This window comes from Mustela putorius, unplaced genomic scaffold (genome assembly GCF_011764305.1).
Source record: "Mustela putorius furo isolate JIRA1106 unplaced genomic scaffold, ASM1176430v1.1 tig00000813_pilon_pilon_pilon, whole genome shotgun sequence".
NCBI classification, from domain to species: domain Eukaryota; kingdom Metazoa; phylum Chordata; class Mammalia; order Carnivora; family Mustelidae; genus Mustela; species Mustela putorius.
Genome location: NW_025421485.1, coordinates 5,360,386 through 5,379,147, shown reverse-complemented (window position 1 = coordinate 5,379,147; position 18,762 = coordinate 5,360,386). Strand labels below are relative to the sequence as shown.

Sequence of the window (18,762 nt, the reverse complement as noted above, 5' to 3'; positions counted from 1 at the left end):
ATTCTCAGAGACCAGGGTTTCTTTTTAACCTTTTTTTTTTTTTTTTTTAAAGATCTTATTTGTCAGAGAGAGAGCACAAGGAGGCAGAGTGGCAGGCAGAGGCCAAGAGAAGCAGGCTCCCTGCTGAGCGAGGAGCCCAAAGCAGGACTTGATCCCAGGACCCTGGGATCATGACCCAGACCGAAGGGAGCTGTTTCACCAACTGAGGCACCCAGGTGTCCAGGATTTTTTGATCTTTGACTGTAATTTTCTTTTGGTAAGAGTTACTCTAATAGTTGTTATGGTTAATTTTTTTTTTTTTAAGATTTTATTTATTTGACAGACAGAGATCACAAGTAGGCAGAGAGAGAGAGAGAGAGAGAGGGAAGCAGGCTCCCTGCCGAGCAGAGAGCCCGATGTGGGACTCGATCCCAGGACACTGAGATCATGACCTGAGCCGAAGGCAGTGGCTTAACCCACTGAGCCACCCAGGCGCCCCTGTTATGGTTAATTTAATGTGTCGACTTCACTGAGCGAAGGGAGGCCAGCGAGCTGGTAGCATATTATTTCTGGGAGTGTCTGGGAGAGTGTTTCCAGAAGACATTAGCATTTGAATCAGCGGACCAAGTCAGGAGATGTCCTCCCAGAGGAGGCTGAGGACCGGATTTGGTCAGGAAGGAGGAAGAGTGAATTCTCACCCTTGGGCTGGAGCTGGGACACCCACGTTCTCGGGTCCTTGGGCATTCGTCCTCCTCAATCTTGGGCCTTCGGGCTCAGACTGAATTCTGCCACCAGCTTCCCGGGGCTCCCAGCTTGCAGATGGAGACTGTGGGACTGCTCAGCCTCCACAGCCCCATGAGCCTGGTCCTGTAGTAACCCTGTAGTAAGCCTATAGTAAGTTCCTGTAGTAAGCCTCTTCTTATATGTCCCCCACTCTCCAGACCCTATCGCTTCTGTTTCTCCGGAGAACCCTGGCTAATACAGTAAGTCACATAAAATCTCTGAGTATTCAAAAAAAGCAAATTTATTTTCCTACATTGATTAAAAATTAGTACTTCCAGGGACGCTTGGGTGGCTCAGTCAGTTAAGCATCTGCCTTTGGCTCAGGTAGTGATCTCAGGGTCCTAGGATGGAGTCTCGCATGGGGCTCCTTGCTCAGCGGGAAGCCTGCTTCTCCCTCTGCCCTGCCCCCATGCTTGCTCTCTTCCTCTCTCTCTCTCTGACAAGTGGAGAAATAAAATTAAAACATAAAAAATAAATAAAAGTTAACCCTTCCATCTGGGGCCAGTGTGGGGTTTGGTCTGCGTACATCTGTACTCTGTGTAATAGATCAACACAGCCAGCAGGCTCCCTTCTGGGCACCACAAACCTCAGACCTCAAAGACAGTGGGGGGCGGGGTATGGGTAAGGGAGGGGTCAGTTAGAGCAGGAGGTGGGCTTTGCCCCAGGCCAGAGGCCAGCCATCCTTCTGGATCAGAAACCACCGTTCAGACTTGAAAGGTTTAATTTTTCCATTCATTTGATTCTGTGTTCAAATTGCAACTCCCCCTACCCCCCCCCATAATAACCTTAGAACTTGGTCAGCAGGGCTTCCTTTTATATGTGCTTGCTGTATTTAAGAACAGGGACAGGTAGACCTGAAGATGAGCTGTTTAGCTCAGGGGTCGGCATCCTACAGCCACTCAGCCAAATCCAGCCCCCACCTGTTCTTGTAGAAGTTTCCTTGGACACAGCCAGGCCCGAGTTTGTTCATGAACGCTCTCCCGCTGGCCTTCCGTCACTCTGAAGGGTTGAGTAGTTGCCCCAGAAGCCCTTTGTCCTGCAAAGCCTAAAATATTTACCCCCTGGTCCTTCCCAGAAAAGGGTGCCAATTCCCAGGTTAGTTGAAAGGCCTCCGTGTTTCACCCCGTCAATCCGGATGATCCAGCTTATTCATGAAAGAAAGCAAGTTAATATTAACCACCTGCGACTTTTAGTAACTTATTTCTGCTTTCATGTCTAACTTAGCATTCTCACCGGGGCCTCGGGTGAGCTTGCTGAGCTGTGAAATTCAAAGTAAAATGTTCTCATAGGCAAACCTGCCTTCTTAATTTTTAAAGTCCTTCTTTTGTAGGAGCCAGAAACTAGACCTGCCAGTCATCCTTCTCTTTCTACTTCTACCAGTTTTGTTCCTTACAGATAAAATGTTGAAAACATTTCTGTGCCCTCATTCTCTCTGATTCACACACAGACAAAGGGAAAAAAATCTTTCTGATTTCCAGTTTTGTACGCGTCAACACTAGGGATGTATTAAAAGTTATTTGAAGCCATTTAAGAAACTATATCCAGTTATTTATTGATTCCTTAAACTAAATGCAAACTTAGACCAAAATGAAATCATCAGAAAAGAAACTCAATCTGTTTGAACAAGTAGACACCCCACAGATATTCAACTTGATTCACTCTACAAACGTTTGTAAAGCACATAATGATAAACCTAGGGAACAAACAAATGAACCATAATCCCTACCCTCCGGGAATTTGGGGAACAGTGGGGAAGTTTAATAACTAAAATAAAGGGAGAAATGATTTTCTGTGTTAAATAATTAAATAATTGTTATTTAATAATGAATAGCTATGTTAAATAATTAAATAAATTAAATAATTTTTTATTTAATAATAAATAGGTGTGCTCAATAATTAAAATAAAGGGAGAAAGGGAAAACAACAGGTGCAAAATACGGAGGAAGGAGGGTTAACACGAGTCAGTGTCTCTGGGAGCGGTCAAGAAAGCATCACGGGGCCAGCACCAGGCTGGGTTTTAAAAGAGTTGCAGAAGGGGAGTTTGCAAAAGAAGAGGTCAAGGCGCCAGACCTGTGGAGGCTTGGGGTTGGGGGCAGAGAAATGAGAGCTGCTGTCTTCTTCCAAATGTCCTCGCGGGCTCTTAACTAACTGCTCTAGTGGGGAAACCAGCATCCTGATTTTTAGATAGAACCCTGCACTGGGAACGACATGAAATCCTTGAGTAAAGAAAGGCTTCTCGCCACCCCAGGCCATCTCCTGCTCCCAGCGTGAATGTCATTCTGTCACTTGGAGCGTGACCCGCACGGTCCCCTGCCGATGCTATCTTCTGGGCAGCCACGGTGAGGACGCGACACAGCACACCCAGGGGTGTGGAGTCGGCCCTGGAAGGAGCCTGGGTAGCAAACGCCCCCAACAGAGTCCTGAAGAAGGGGGGACTCACCCAAGGTCCTGCGGCGAGGAGGGGGGACTCACCCAAGGTCCTGCGGTGAGGATTTCAGAGCGACCACGTGTTGAGGGCTCTGGGGCCCTGGCCCTCTGTGACATTCCGATGGTTTGACCTGTAGCAGCATTATGGGGTAGATCCTGAGGACCCCTATTTGACAGACAAGGCACTGAAGCTCAGAGAGCCCAAGACACTTGCCCACAGTCACACAGCCCATCAGTGCCAGAGCCTCAGGTGGTCTCACTGCTGAGCCCAGGCTCCCCTGACACCTGTCCTGGCACTAGGGCCACCTGTCCCGGTCCCTGGCTGTGCCCTCCATCACCAGTGAGCCACCCCAGCCAGCAGACCAGCAGACAGTAGCACAGATGGTTTTGGTGGCATTGGCACAGTGTGTGCTGCTGTCCCTTGAGGATCCTCTCTCCCAGACTGAGACGGCATCTTCCACACCCTGGAAAGATCTCCGTCCATCTTCAGTTTGCAAAGCCTGGCGCTCATGTCCCCACCTCTAGTGGCCGCCTGAGAAGAGGGTTATCTGAATGCGCGAACGCGGGGAGGCGGAGCCTACGCCACTTGGACAACATGCATCTCTAAGTCTCTCCTGTCTGGATGAGATGTGAGCACCAGACACTCTTAAAGCAAACTTTGGTTGCCATGGTAACTGGGCCTTCAGACTCTTCCCGGCTTGAACAGTGCCAGCCACGCAGCCGGGTCTTATCTCTAACACCCAGCGCTCAGTGAGTCACTCCCGCGTCTCTGGCTGCAGGCTGCCCAACTCGGGGCGGGGTGGGGGTGGCCAAAGGGGCGAGGTGGGGCAAGGGGGGGAAGGGAAGCTCTCCTTACTGGCCGCAGCGTTCTTCAGCCTCCGGAGCAAATTGCCAAGTCAGTACTTGGATCCTGTCTTCCGTGTTTTGTTGGGGGAACAGGCATCGCAAGGGGGGGGGGGTGTTGCTGCCTCCCAGACCCGGCTTCTGTTTCTTTGTTTTATTTAAGATTTTATTAAATAATCTCTTCACCCCACAAGGGGCCCGAACTCACAACTCCAAGATCGAGAGTCGCAAGCTCCACCAACGGAGCCAGCCAGGCGCCCCCCAGCGGTGAGGGTCGGAAGTGACCCTGGTGTCCAGGGATTGGTGGCCCCGAGGAGAGGAGCGAGCACGGGATCAGGGTGGTGGGCCAGGCCAGGGAGAGAGTTCGGCTGTGGCTGCTCCTCTTGTGGTGCTGGCTGCCTGGGCCTGTGGCCGGTGGGGGGGTCCACATGGCCCCCCAAGACTGTTGCCCACACCTGGGGCCCAGCGGGAAAGAAGAGATGTGCAGGCAGTTAGCAAGGAGTCAGACAAACGGTCTCAGGTTGGAGAGTCAGGAGACATGACAACACAACACAGGAGGGGTTCTGCACCCAAAAATGACAGTAGGGAAACCCCAGAAAATTGGAATCAAGTGAATGGTATGGGACGTACCTCAGCCAGTGCCCCGGCTCTGTAATCCTTCTATGGTGATAGCACGTGTCAGCCCCCAGGGAAGCTGGGGCTCGAGGGAAACACACTGTACTATCTTGGCAACTCTTCCAAAGATGATTTCAAAATAAAATGTTTAAAAATCGTATGTTTTTTCTCATGAGAATAAAAGGAGTTACTGCCTTTCATATCTTGGGACCTCCTAAACTCACTTTGCCAGAGTGCCTTATTTCTTTGCCCCTCCCCCTGTGACACAGGCGTGTCACCCAGGCCATGGGTGTCACCCAGGGAAAGGGCCAAGAGGCTGTGGGGAAACAGAGGAAATAGCGGTTGACCTCTTCTTAACACTACAACATCTTCCTAAATTCTTTACTGCTCCAGTTACTCAGGCCAAAAACCCTGGGGTCATCTTGAACTCCTCTCTCTCACAGCACATCAAACATCAGTAGTTCCCTTGGTTTGGCCTTCTGATGACATAGCCGGAATCTGGCTGCTTCTGACCACCTCCACGGTCTCTCATTCCTTGCCAGCCTCCTTGCTCTCCATCCCTAATCATGCCAGACACATGCATACCCCCGGGCCTTTGCACTGACTGCATCTGTGTCACTCTTTCAGAACGCTGCACAGCTCACGTCCATCCTCATGGATGGCTCCCACTCAGTGCCATTTCATCACTGCCGGGAGGCCTGTTTTAAATCAAGCCTGCATTCTACACTTCAAATCCCCTTATTCTTCTTTCCATAGCTCTTTCTGCTTCTAACATATACTTCACTAAACTTATTATGTTTATTGCTTGCTTCTCTTTTCCTCCTGCTAGAATGTACACTCCAGAGGGCGGGGATTTTTTCTGTATTGTTCCCTGCTATTCTCCCAGCACCTAGAATAGTACTGGGACAATGCACCCGGGACAGGCAGGACTGACTTCTTAAGCACGGCACAGTTTTGTTTACCTTCTGGCTCTGGACTCATCAAGCAGAGCAGAAATCAGTGGTCAACGCTAAGAGGACACTTAAATGGCCGTCTTTCCAGGTGGGCAAGCTCAGGCCTGGAGAGGGTCACACAGCTTCTTCCGTCCAAAGTCGTGTTGCTTTTGATGTTCAACATGACTGTATCAGTAACCATTAGATGGAATAAAAATGTCTCCGTTGCAAAACAGATGTGTCCCGGCATCTTCTACATAATGAACTACTGTGTCATCGTTCTCAGGCCAACGTGAAGCCTGAGCTCCCTCCCCCAGCGTCTCCTTGAAGACATGATTTCCATCAGCTTTTCTCCGGTCTCCTAGGCAGGTGAGAGGTCCCGGGGTTTGGGTTTTGTTTTTTGTTTATTTGTTTTTTTTTTTTTTTTTTCCTTCTCCAGCCTGGAGGCCAAGAACCTGTGACCGACGTAGCGCCAGCGCGCCCCCTGCCGACCAAGAGTGATATCGCCCTCCCCGGACTCCAATCGCCGCTCAAGCTGAATTGGCGGGGCGGGGCGGGGTGCGTCCTCCAGAACCTCTCTTTCCCAGCAGGGCTGAGGGGCGGCCATCTGCCCTTAAGTTGAGGGTATGACAGTGGCTGTGGGACTTGACCTGGAGACTTTGCGACGCACACTGTCTTATTTGGGTGGGGCGTCCGTTTGAGGGGTACTTAGGAGACATGCCCCATCCGCCCACCCCCAACACCCCGCACCATCACCAACTCGGTCCTTCGATGGCACTTGACTGAATGTAGTCTCTGGCCTGTCCTACCACGTGCAAGACATGGTGCTCAGAGCGGTAGGAAGTACGGAGATGAGTAGGATCTTTACGTAAACTCACGAAGACGAAAGCGCAGCCCCTAACAGGTGCCCCTGACAGGTACCAAGGAGTGTCCTCTGCGGTTGTTCAAAGGCAGTCACGGGCAGCAGCCTCCACTGTGAGGGTCGCCGGCGTGTGACACCGTGCACGCTCCTTAAGCGTTAGGGTTCATCATCTTCAGCCCTGGTCAGCGTAAATGGACTCAGGGTCCGGGAGTGGGAGATAAAGTGTGGAATTAAGGGTGTTCGTATATATCCGCTTTGGTTCAAGGGCTTCTTCTCTCAGTGCGTTCCTGACGCTGGAAACAAAGAGCTTGAGTTTAAATGGCTTCTCTCCTTTCCCGGGAAGGTCGGTGAGGAGTGGAGTGGGCTCTTACTTCCCACATCTCCTCCTAAAGCTGAGAAAGATCAGGGGCTGGAGGCCAGGCGGTGGGCCCTGCATCCAGGAGCGGGGCTGGGGGAGCCGCCACCTGGGCCACCTGCGCGGGTCCCAGAGGCTTATAGGGTGTTCCCTGCAGGATGTCTTGGGTCTCCAACCTGCTGAGGTGGCATCTGGGAAGGAGATGGGGGGTGCTATTTCCCCAAGGGCTTCCCCAAGAAGCCCTTGTGGAGGAGTATCTCTTAGGGATAAGTTTTCAGAAGAAGAGATGGAGTCCCCGTGGCTTTGTGGGGACCCGGTACAGCCCACTGCGATGGCAGCTGTTCTTGACGCTTCTGAAATCAGCCCGAGGCCAAGTGGAGTCACCTCGAAGAGCAGAGCGAAGCTGGCCAGAGCCCACCACAGGGGAAGAGGAAGACAAGAGCTGGTTTCCTAGGTATGACGCCTGAGCTGTGCGCTCCCGAAGGCTGGGAGAGTGTGTGTGTGTGTGTGTGTGTGTGTGTGTGTGTACCTATTTTTAAGGGAATATTTTCTGAATTCCAGAGGCCTATGTTTTGTTGTCAGGCCCTAAATTAATCACCAGTCTCTATGAGGAAATAGGTAAAAAACACTAAGTTAAAAGTTCAGATTTTAAAGAACTAAGTATCAGTAGGATTTTTTTTTTTTTTTTTAGTAACATTAAGTAATGTTTAGACCTTTTCTGCACCGTTTCTTTAGCTCTCCTTGAACTGTTAACACAGAACCGGAGGGTCTCTCTCACACCCCCTCTGGTCTCAGAAGGGGCAGGAGGGCAAGAAAGGTGAGCCACGTGTAGGAAGATGCCTGGGAATGAACAGGCACGGGGGTGACCAGGGCCGAATGATGATGTCAGAGATGGGGCGGAGGTAGAGGGTGGGCAGGGGTGGGGTGGGCAGGGTGGGACAGCCACTCTGGGCTTTTCAGGCACCTAAATCAATAAACACCCTTTTGGCTCAAGTGTCTTATCACTTGCAACCAGGAGAGTCCTGGGTCCCCTTCTCGGTTTGCTCTGCTTGGCTCTGCCTTGGGTCTGCCTTCCATTCTGTGCTTCCAAGTCTCAGACTTTGTTCTCTCAAGCTCCAGATGCCGCAGGAAGTCAGAGTTTCTCCTTCTGCCCGTGGCCAGCAACTGGCCTGAAATTGGGTTTCTTTAGCCCAAGGCTTGAGTTGGTTGCCTATTCCCAGTGAGGTAAGAGCCGAGAAATTGCCTGGGTCGTGTCCTTCCCCTGTGCCCCTACACCTTTGGGGGGCAGGAGGAAAGTGGGGGGCTGACCCGTGGGCCTTGAGGGCCTTTCAAGGACTTGGCTGTTGGCTTGCGCGAGCTGAGAGTGAAGTCAGCGCACTCAGGCCCGTGCTGGGTGTGCAATCTGGGCATCCTGGTCCTCTACTTCCTGGAGCACCGTCTGGACACTTTGGGTTATATTAACCCCTGCCCCCAAAGTGTGATTCTGCAGGTTTTGAATCTGCCCATCCAGCAGCCCCATCACAAACCTCCGTAATCTCCCCACACTGGTGTCCTCAGCCGTGGGCCAAGCCTAGATAAGCCTCCCTGGGCCTGCCCATCAGGCCCCAGCGAGAAAGAACAGTGGTGCCACCTGCCCTGGGTCTCATCAGGCCATGCAGTGGAGAGTTTGGATGATGGGTCCAGGGATGGGGGCGGGGCTTGGAAAATTGTGGAACAAAACTCCTAATCCTCATAATAGCTACCAATTTTTGAGAACTACCGAATGCCAGGTGCTGCGCTAGACGCCATAAATTCTTTGACTGAAGCCTCACACGTCCTGCTGAAACATTAACGCCCCATTTTCTCAATGAGGGTGGTAAGGCTTGAGAAAGAGGAAGCTTGCTCAGTTCCCCAAGGGATGTGGCAGAGGGCAGCAGAGGTCTGTGACCCCAAGGGCCACGTTTGGAGTTATGGCCCCTCTGTTTCCATGTCCCACCTCAAATGAACCTCTGGTCTCTTGTCAAATGTTTTCGACCTCTTTCACCAAATAGGGTGGGAAGCAACAGTTAACAGTATCCATTTTCTTCCAAACTCGGCATTATCAGCCCATTAAAAACACTCCCATAAAAGTTAATGCTGGAAATGTAAAGCCAAACCACAATAGGTATGATTTAAAAAAAAAAAAAAAAAAACCATAAAATAGGGGCACCTGGGAGGCTCTGTCAGTTAAGCATCTGCCTTCGGCGGAGGTCATGGTCCCAGGGTCCGGGGATGGAGCCCCGCATTGGGCTCCCTGCTCAGTGGGGAGCCTGCTTCTCCCTCTGCCTCTGCTTCCCCTACTTGTGCTCTCTCTCTCTTTCTCTCTCTGACAAATAAATACAACCTTTTTTAAACATTGAAATTTAAATAAAATAAATAAACTCATAAAATAACAAGTGTTGTCGAGGACGTGAGAAAAAAGGAGCCTTAGTACCCTCTTGGTGAGAGGTCAGAGGGCACAGTCATTATGGAAAACAACATGACAGTCCCTCAAAAAAACTAAAAATTACATTATTCTCTGCATATTTTTAGTTTTTAAAAAATGAGGAAGGAAGGAAAAAGTATATGCCACATTTTCTGGTAAACTATATCAAGCAAAGAAAATATGTGAAGTTTCTTAATTTTATTCTAAGGAAGCCACTCCAAACTATGTGAGAAACAGAGTGGGAATGAAAAGATATCTGAAACGGAAATCAAATATATGGATAATTAACATTTTGACTTTCTAAATCACTCAGATCAAGGTAGAAATCAAGGCCAAAAATTCAGAAAGATTGCAAAAATTAGATCACACCCATTAAAACCTGAGGAACTTGGCCAAAATACACTCAAAAATCCATACAGGGGCATTAATGATTTCATTAAAAAACGAGAAACAAGACAAACACATTGAACTCAATGTGGAGGCCTGGGCTGGATCCTCACAGGGAGACGACCTTAGTGAGATATCTGTTAGAATCAGAATAAAGTCTGTAGTTAATCATTTGGTACCAATGTTAATTTTTTCACTTTTAACAAAGGTAAGATGCCACTATTAGAGGAAGTTAATGAAGGGTTCATTGGAACCTTCTATAACATCTTTGCAATTTCTCTATAAATCTAAAATTATTTCAAAATAAAAAGTTCAAAGAGACAGAGCAGCTTCTAGCTACGTGGGGGTCAGAAGGAAAGGCACAGAGTATCCACTCTGTGGCAAAGATCCTGGCTAAGCAGTGTGGACTTGACCGCTGCACGGGGGCCTTGACCTCTCTATCCCAGTCCTCTGGTCACAGCCCTGGTGGCCCAGTGGCATTGTTCTGGAAGTTGATCCTGGAAGCTCCTCCCAGAGCCCACCCCTCTAACACTTTCAATAATTTTGTAAGCACGGACTCCCCCCAGTTGACCCTTTTCTGCCTAAATTGGCTACAGTAGTTTCTGCTATTCTCAAATGACCCCTCACTGAAGTGCAGATAGAAATACTGACTGTATATACCCCATAAAAGGATGTGAAAAAGTTATTCGGGCTCCCTGCTCAGCGGGAAGCCTGCTTCTCCCTCTCCTGCTCCCCGGGCTTGTGTTCCCGCTCTTGCTGTCTCGCTCTCTGTCAAATAAATAAAATCTTACCCCGTCCCCCCAAAAAAGTTTACCTCCCTCTGCACAAAAAGGCACAATTCTTTTTTTTTTAAATATTTTATTTATTTGGCAGAGATGACAAGTAGGCAGAGAGGCAGATAGGCAGAGAGAGGAGGAAGAGGCTTCCAGCTGAGCAGAGAGCCCAATGCGGGGCTCGATCCCAGGACCCTGAGATCATGACCCGAGCTGAAGGCAGCGGCTTAACCCACTGAGCCACCCAGGTGCCCCAAGGCACTAATTCTTGATAGTTTTTACGGGCAAGTGCTATGAAGCTTACAAGAGATAGATCATTTAAACTCTATCAGAGCAAAGAAAATATGTAAAGTTTCTTAATATGATTCTAATGAAGCTACTTAGACTCCAAGCTATGTGAGAATAGAAAATGTAATTTAAATATTAACAATTTTTTTGTGTGTAACTGATGCAAAATCTAAATAACACCACTGGGTCTTGTAGAGTAGTAAAGGAATAAAAGACTGTGATCAATACAAACTGGCTCTGGGGTTAATAGCACAGATTCTGGAACAGGACCACACGGCTCAAATCCTAGTCTCACCTGTTTGCTGCCTACCGCCTCTGTGTCACCTTCTTTGTCTGTACAATGTGGGTGATGACATGCGTACCTCGTGCAGTTGTCAGGAGTTACAATAAAGAAATATACAAAGTGCTTAGGACAGTCTCAGGATATAGTAAATGCTGCATATTAGTTGGCGGCTATTACTGACATCGTGCTGGGATGCAATGTAGCACATCGCGTCTAAACAGATTTAAGAGGAAGCACCACACAGTTTTCTTGGTAGACACTGAGAGAGTATTTGACTAAATTCAGCACTTCTCATAAAAGCTCTCTGTGATCTAGGAAGACCGTGACATTTATTGAACATAATAAAGAATATGCATCAAACACTGACAACGATATCTCCGGAGAAAGAGGGAAGTGATGCGAGATCATGGATTCTCTGCCCTGTTAGTCATTCAGTGAGTATTTGTCAAGAACATACTGGGATTCCATGTTGGGAACACAGCAGGAAACGGCTTGCTGGGTCCTGTTCTCATACGTTTACATTCTAAATAAGAAAAAACTCAAGTGGGTGCCTGGGTGGCTCAGGGGGTTAAAGCCTCTGCCTTCGGCTCAGGTCATGATCCTAGGGTCCTGGGATCCAGCCCCACATTGGGTTCTCTGCTTGGCAGGGAGCCTGCTTCTCTTCCTCTCTCTCTACCTGCCTCACTGCCTACTTGTGATTCCTGTCTGTCAAATAAATAAATAAAAGCTTTAAAAAAAAAAAAGTGAGTGCATGTGAAAAGAAGTTTAATAACATGACCCAGCTCCATTAATACATTATTATACACCTACTAGAACGCTAACATGGAAACTACCAACAATATCAACTGCTTGTGGAGATGTGGAGCCACGGGAACTCGCATTCCTTGCTAGCGCAAACGTTAACGGGGCAACCACTCTCCAAGACAGTTAGGCTGTTTCTTATAAAGGTAAACAACAGACACTTAGTGTATGAACCAGCAATTACACTCTTGAGTATTTATCCTAGAGAAATGAAGGCATATATTCTCACAAAAACCTACATGTTAGTATTCAACACAGCTTTATTTGTAATAGCCCAAACTAGAAAAAACTCCAGATGTCCTACACCAGGGGGAGGGTTAAATACACAGTGGTGCAACCACACCATGGGACTCCACTCAGAAATAAAAAGTAATATTCTATTCTCAGGCTGAGCAACACAGATCCAGCTCGAGCTCATTATGCTGAGTGCCAAAAGCCAGTCTCCAAGGGTTGCACACTGCAGGATTCCACTTATATCATATTCTCAAAGTGACAAATTATGGTGATGGAGCCAGACCGGTGACTGCCAGGAATTAGGGATGGGCATAGTATGGACAATTAAGGAGTAACACAGGGACTTTCTTTGTGGCGGTGGAATACTTCTGGCATCCTCATTTGGTGATGGTTACTTAAGTCTACACCTGTGACCAATTTCCAAGAACCAAGGACACTCAAACCCTCCCAGAAGTGCATGTAGAAACTGGTGAAATCCAGGGCCCCTGGATGACTCAGTCGGGTTTAGCATCTGCCTTCTGCTCAGGTCATGACCCCACACAGGGCATGGAGCCACACAGGGCAGGCTCCTTGCTCAGTGGAGAATCTGCTTGTTCATCTCCCTCTTCCCATCCCCCCCTCCCAGCTTGTGTGCTCTTGCTCTCTCTCCCAAATGGATAATAAATAAAAACTTTGAAAAATAAAAAAGGAAGAAAGTAACGGGTGAAGTCCAGATAAGTTTCAATGGTATTGCACCATTGACAATTTCCTGATTTTGACAATCCACTACGGTTCTGTAACATATGGAGGGAATCTGGGTGAAGGGTACACCAGGACTCTATTAATTTTGCAACTTCTTGTGTGTCTTAAATTATTTCAAAATTAAAAAGTTCTCATTTTTAAAAAGACATACATAAAAAACTGGGAAAATATAACTGCTGTATATGGAGTAGAAAAAGAGGTACCCTCCAAAACAAATAGAGCTCCTGTAAGAAAATGATGACTAACCCAATCAACGAGGCAGCAAACATCTGGAAATTCAGAGGGGAAATATAAATGGACATTAGATAAATATACATGTGTTAAGGTGCCTGGATGGCTCAGTCAGTTAAGCTACTGGCTCTTGATTTTGCCTCAGGTCATGCATGATCTTGGGGTCATGAACTCGGGCCCCACATCAGGCTCTACATGAAGCGTGGAGTCCGCTTGAGATTCCCTCTTTCGCTCTGCCCCTCCCCCCAGTTGCATGCGCACTCTCTCTCATTCAACAAATACATAAAATCTTTAAAGAAATTTTTAAAAATCCATGTGTCCATATTCATTCTCACTAATAATTAAAATAGTTCAGATGAAGACAATAAGCAGATATCAGTTTCCATCCGTACAGACTGATGGCAGCATATAGACAGAGGGACAGTCCCATTCATTCATGTCAGTGTAACTGGCCAACTTTCTCACAGGCAGCTTGATGGCACTGACCCAAACGTTAGATGTTTACACCACTTGACCGAGATGTTCTTCTTCTAGGAAACACAACCCTGTACAGTGCAGCGTTGTTTCTAATAGTGAAAAATCGGAGATGACCGAAACATTCCTTACAGGCGGTTGGTTAGACAAAAATACAACAACGGCCACGAATACCTGGTGCTTTTGACGTTCCAGGATCTTTCTTAAGTGCTTTACATGTATCGGTTCACTTCACCCTCACAATAATCCTAGGAAGTAGTTTCTAGGTACTGTTAGGCTCATTTTGCAACAGGGGAAACACACTCATTAGCAAGTGGGGAAGCTGGAGTCACACACAGGCAGCCTGGGTCTGGAACTTGTACCCTTAACCAAATACCACATTCCCAGGTGCTAACGTGGAGGGATGTGCAGGCATATTAAGTGAGAAAGCTGGTACGTACGAGAGGATTCCAGACAACAGTGTGGATATAAAAAGAAAGTTCTGACACCATCTTCAGGGCTAGCTATTATGGGAAAAATACCTTTTGTTTATACATTTTTATATTGCTTGGCTTTTATTTTTAAGATTTTATTTATTTATTTGAGAGAGGGGAGAGAGAGAGAGAGTGTGTGTGAGCACAGAGGCAGAGGGAGAGGGAGAAGCAAACTCTCCACTGAGCAAGGTGCCTGATGCGGGGCTTGATCCCAGGACCCTGGGACCATGACCTGAGCGGAAGGCAGATGCCCAACCAACTCAGCCACGCAGGTGCCTCTGCTTGACTTTCTTACAATACAAAATGTATCGTTTTTATAACTGGAGCAATTATACGGATATTTAGAGACAGGCCAAAAATTTAAGAGAGGAAAATGGGACAGAGAGAGGGAGATACCAAATAGGAATGTTAGGTTCGGGCTCCACTCCCCACCCCCTTCGCTGTGGGAGGCGCAGTGGAAGGTACTGGCTCGGGGTAGGTGGCCCTGCCCCTCTTCAGGCCTGTGGGGCTGGCCCTTCCCTGAGCACCTGACACTGCCCCAGGCGAGCAGGAGATGCCAGGCCAAAGAAAAGTGCTTCAAAAGAAAAACAACCAGCTGGATTCCAAATACCATTAAAACCCAGAGATTAGAAAAGACAGGCTAAGAATTTAAAGTAAGCATAACAGAAGAGAGCCTTAATCATAGGAAACCAACGGAGGGTTGCTGGAGGGGAGGGCAGGGGAGGGGGGATGTGGGAACGGGGTGATGGGATGAGCGCCCGGTGTTCTAGGAGACCGAGGAAGCACTGACCTCTGGAACTAGTAATGCACCATGTGTTAATCAATGGAGTTCAAATAAATTTTTAAAATTCTAAAAAAAATTAATCTCATAAGAAATTCTTTTATCCTAAAACCTTTTGAGATAAATCAAGTTGTGGCTTTTTTTTCTTTTTTGGATAAGGAATTATTTATGGGTCTTAAATATGAACTCAGATTTAAAAAAAAATTTTTTTTTAAGATTTTATTTATTTGAGAGAAAGAGCGTGCGCACAAGCGAGGGGAGGGGGAAGGACAAAACAGATTCCCTGCTTCATGCCAGGACTCAGAGATCATGACCTGAGAGCCAAAGGCAGAGGCTTAACCGGCTCCACCACCCAGGTGCCCCTAATTGTCTTTATTAATTGATTTACGAATGAAGCAGCAGCAAAAAAAAAATAGTAGCAAAGAATCTGATGTTTAAGGAAAGGTCTCCTCCTAAGGGTAAGGAACCGAAGGGCTCTATCTGTGACTCTCCTAGCGCAGGGGAGTGTTTTCCAGATGCACTGGTTAAAGGTTACATTCCGGCGCTGGGGGGCGGGGAATGTTGAAACTGTGGTTGGGTTAGGTATTAAGTCTCTGTTGACTGACCTGGGATCTTAACAGGAGGGACTCCATTTGGGGCCTGTGTTTTTCTTGGTCACAGCCGTCAATACGAAAACAAATGTTAAAGAGCTAACATGGAATCTAAGAAGAGACACTCTTTTCCAGCAAATACCAGTACCCTTAGAGCAATGAAAACGTGAATTGCAAAAACATCCTCTGGCTCACTAAATAAGAGAAAGTCTGGGCTTTTGACCCAAGCTGCTCTAGCCTCTCTGCAGTCTTCTGGGTCAAGGTAGTGCTTGAACCTCGGGCAAGGCCATGTTTAACCCAAGCTGTCAAGGCCAATGTGTGAGAGTCCCAGGAGCTGCCTCCTGGTGCAGCTGGGACTCTCAGTCCAGGCTCAGGACTGCTCCTCCACGATGCCTCCTCTTCCTCACTCTCCTAACTCAACCAGTGTCTGCTCCCCAGGGAGCAGTCGAGGCCCCAGCCTGGACCAGGCCCACATGGGGGCAGATGGCCTCGGGAGGAGATGCCACTTGAGCGTGGATGTGACCAACCCTGGTAGGCCTCAGAGCAGCCTCCCGTGGCTGTCAGAGGACACAAAGCTCCGTGGGTAGGAATTAGGCCGGGGACATGGGGGGCTTTGGGAAGGGGAGGCACTCGGGGCTGGGCCCTCTCCCTCGTGAGTCACTCCTGCTCCTTGGAGGAAGCCTTGCCCCCAATTCGTGATGGCCGGAGGTGCAGTCGGGCCCTCTGGTTTGAGCGGGAGGCGCCGTTTCTGCTTTATCGGCCTGCACCGAAGACTACTGTGGGGGTGGTGGGGAGGAGACGGAAGAGAGCTGGGATCAGAGGAACCGGAATAAGGACCCAGTGACCTGGAAGTGAACTGAAGTAGGACCCGGGGAAAACCACACTGGAATAGCTTCGGTTTTGTAGTTCAGGAGGCAGGGAGAGGTCGGCAAGTAAATGGAAGGGACTGGACTTCCATAAAGCACCTTTCAGGAGCTTTCAATACCCTACTCCCTCAGTCCTTGGAAGAACCCCGTGTGGTAGGAATTATCATGTCCGTTTTATCAGTAAAGCAACAGGCCCAGAAGTATCCCGTGGCTTGTCCAAGGTCATCTAATAAATAAGAAGCGAGGCTGGTCCTTTCTCCCCACCGCACTGACGCAGTCTAAAGGCGCTAAACGCAGCAAGTGACTCATCAGGGCCGCACAGGACTGATTAACCGGGGCTCTGCCCTTCCCTTCAGGAGGTTATTATCCAGCTCAGAGGCGTGAGCGGTGCGCGCGGCCCACCAGGATTCTTCTGGCTGACTTGGCCCCTCCTTCCCCTCCCAGCCCAGCCTCCTATGAGGAGCAGGGTTGGTTCCCACTTGCAAACCTACTTGCATAGGTGGCTCTCAGTTGGCCTGTTCAGAACACCAGTCACAGCCGCTGTCCCCTTCCCCCTGGACGTATGCACCCACATCACTGTACTTAGAAAGAAGTCAGTATCGTGGTCCCTTATCCAGGGAAGGAGGCTATTAAGAAGAAATGTCCAGAGGCGCCTGGATGGCTCAGTGAGTTAAGCCTCTGCCTTCGGCTCCGGTCATGATCTCAGGATCCTGGGATTGAGCCCTAGGTCAGGCACCCTGCTGAGCAGGGTCTGTTCTCCCTTTTCCTCTTTTACCCCCTGCCTGCTTGTGATCTGTCTTGCAAATGGGTAAATAAAAATCTTAATACAAAAAAAAAAGATGTGGTGGATACCTACAAAGGAATATTACTCAGCCGTCAAAAGGAAGAAACTTGCCATCTGCAACAATGTGGATGGAACAGGAAGGTATTATGCTAAGTAAAACAAGTCAGAGAAAGACAGATACCATATGGTTTCATTCACATGAGGAACTTAAGAAAACAGATGAACATAAAGGGAAGGAAAATAAGATGATAATTGAGAGGGAGGCAAACCATGAGACACTGAACTCTAGAAAACAAACTGAGGGTTGCTGGAGGGGAGGGGGATGGGGTAACTGGGGGATGTGCATTAAAGAGGGCACGTGATGCAATGAACACTGGGTGATATACGCAAGTGATGAACCACTCAATTTGACCTCTGAAACTAAATTTAAAAAAAGTTGGGGTTGAAAATTTCCAGCTGTACAGTTTAAGTTTAAGCTGTGTGACCTTGGGCAGTCTCCTTGCCTCCCTGGCTTTTCTTCCTTCAGCTGAAGAACAGGGCCGCAAATACCCAACGCCGTTGTCTGGACTGAAAGTTTCAAGCGCCTGGCTCAAGGATCCGGGGGCTGTGGGGCATTGGTCATTAGTGTTAACCGACAGTCCCTAGCGGGGGTACTTGGTAGAGTGAGCAGTGGCTTTGAGAAGTTCCGCTCCGCGGCGGGTTTCTCTGCCTGGGGAGACGGATGGAGAGGCGGCTCCTCGGTGGCCGCCTCACTGTGCCAGCGGGGGACGGGTACAGGCGCAGCCGCGGGGGACGCGTACAGGGGAAGCCGCCGGGAGCAGGGCAGCGGGAGCGCGGGCCTCGGAAGCGGGGGCGGGGCTTGCAGGTGGGCGGCGTGGGAGCTCCAGCCCCAAGAAGTGTGGCCGCGCGGTCGTCGCGGGGGCGGAGCCTCTCTCTGGCGGACCAATCGTGGAGCAGATGTCAAAACGGGCGCGGCAGGGAAACGAGAAAGAACCGCAGGTAACCCGGCGCCGGCGGCTGGGGCAGCATCCTCCCCGGCGGACTGGGGCGGCCCTGTCTGATCGCGCGCCCTTCTTTCTCCAGCCTAAAGGACAAGAGAGGAGGCTGTGCGAGCCAGAAGGCCCGCTGGGCGGTGTCTCTGGGCGTGATCTTTGCGCAGAGCCACGTAGTTTTCTGCGCCCGCTTCCTCCTGTAAAGTCAGCAGTGAAACCCGTAGGAGGCAGGACGGGACATGCCCAAGTGACTCAGAGCTGGGAGGCAGTGAAGGGGAGAATGGCGACCTTTCTTTCTGCCTCGTGGTACTACCCGTCTTTTCCAAGTTCTCTACAGGGCACATGGGCTATTTTGGTAGGAAAAAGTTAAGCTGAACATAAAGTCAGGAATTCTGGCTAGCTCACGGAGTAATCCTTTATGGTTCCTGGACAAGCAGAGTATAACAGGAGCTGAAGGGCACGTGGTGCCTGAGGGAGCAACCAAAGGGGTACTTCGGGTACTGATGTGAAATTGGAATGCGAATGGGGTAGCAGAGGATACCAAGGAATCCCTGACCATTTTCTTAGAGGTGATAATGGCTTTATGGGGCATAAAATCACCACTAAAAATAACCATTTTCTGGAGCTGGATGCTGGAGGAAGGTGGAATTGACCACTCCTGCTAGTTGCTTTTAAAATTAAGGATGCTAGACCGAAGTTTTGTCGGTGCTTGCTTTGTCTAAGAGAAATGATTGTCATTAATCTTTCTCTGAGGCTTGAGCACACATTAAACACAGTATGTATGTGAGACTGAGACATGGGAGAAACAGACCCGAGGAGGGGATA

General features: G+C 48.9%; 1 long non-coding RNA gene across 1 annotated transcript; it reads left to right on the top strand.

The window, feature by feature from the left end:
* The first annotated feature begins 96 nt into the window (after positions 1-96).
* LOC123393314 lies at positions 97-4,790 on the top strand. The gene is made up of 2 exons (XR_006608067.1): positions 97-256; positions 3,011-4,790. It is a non-coding gene; the product is annotated as an uncharacterized LOC123393314 (long non-coding RNA).
* Positions 4,791-18,762: the final 13,972 nt, after the last annotated feature.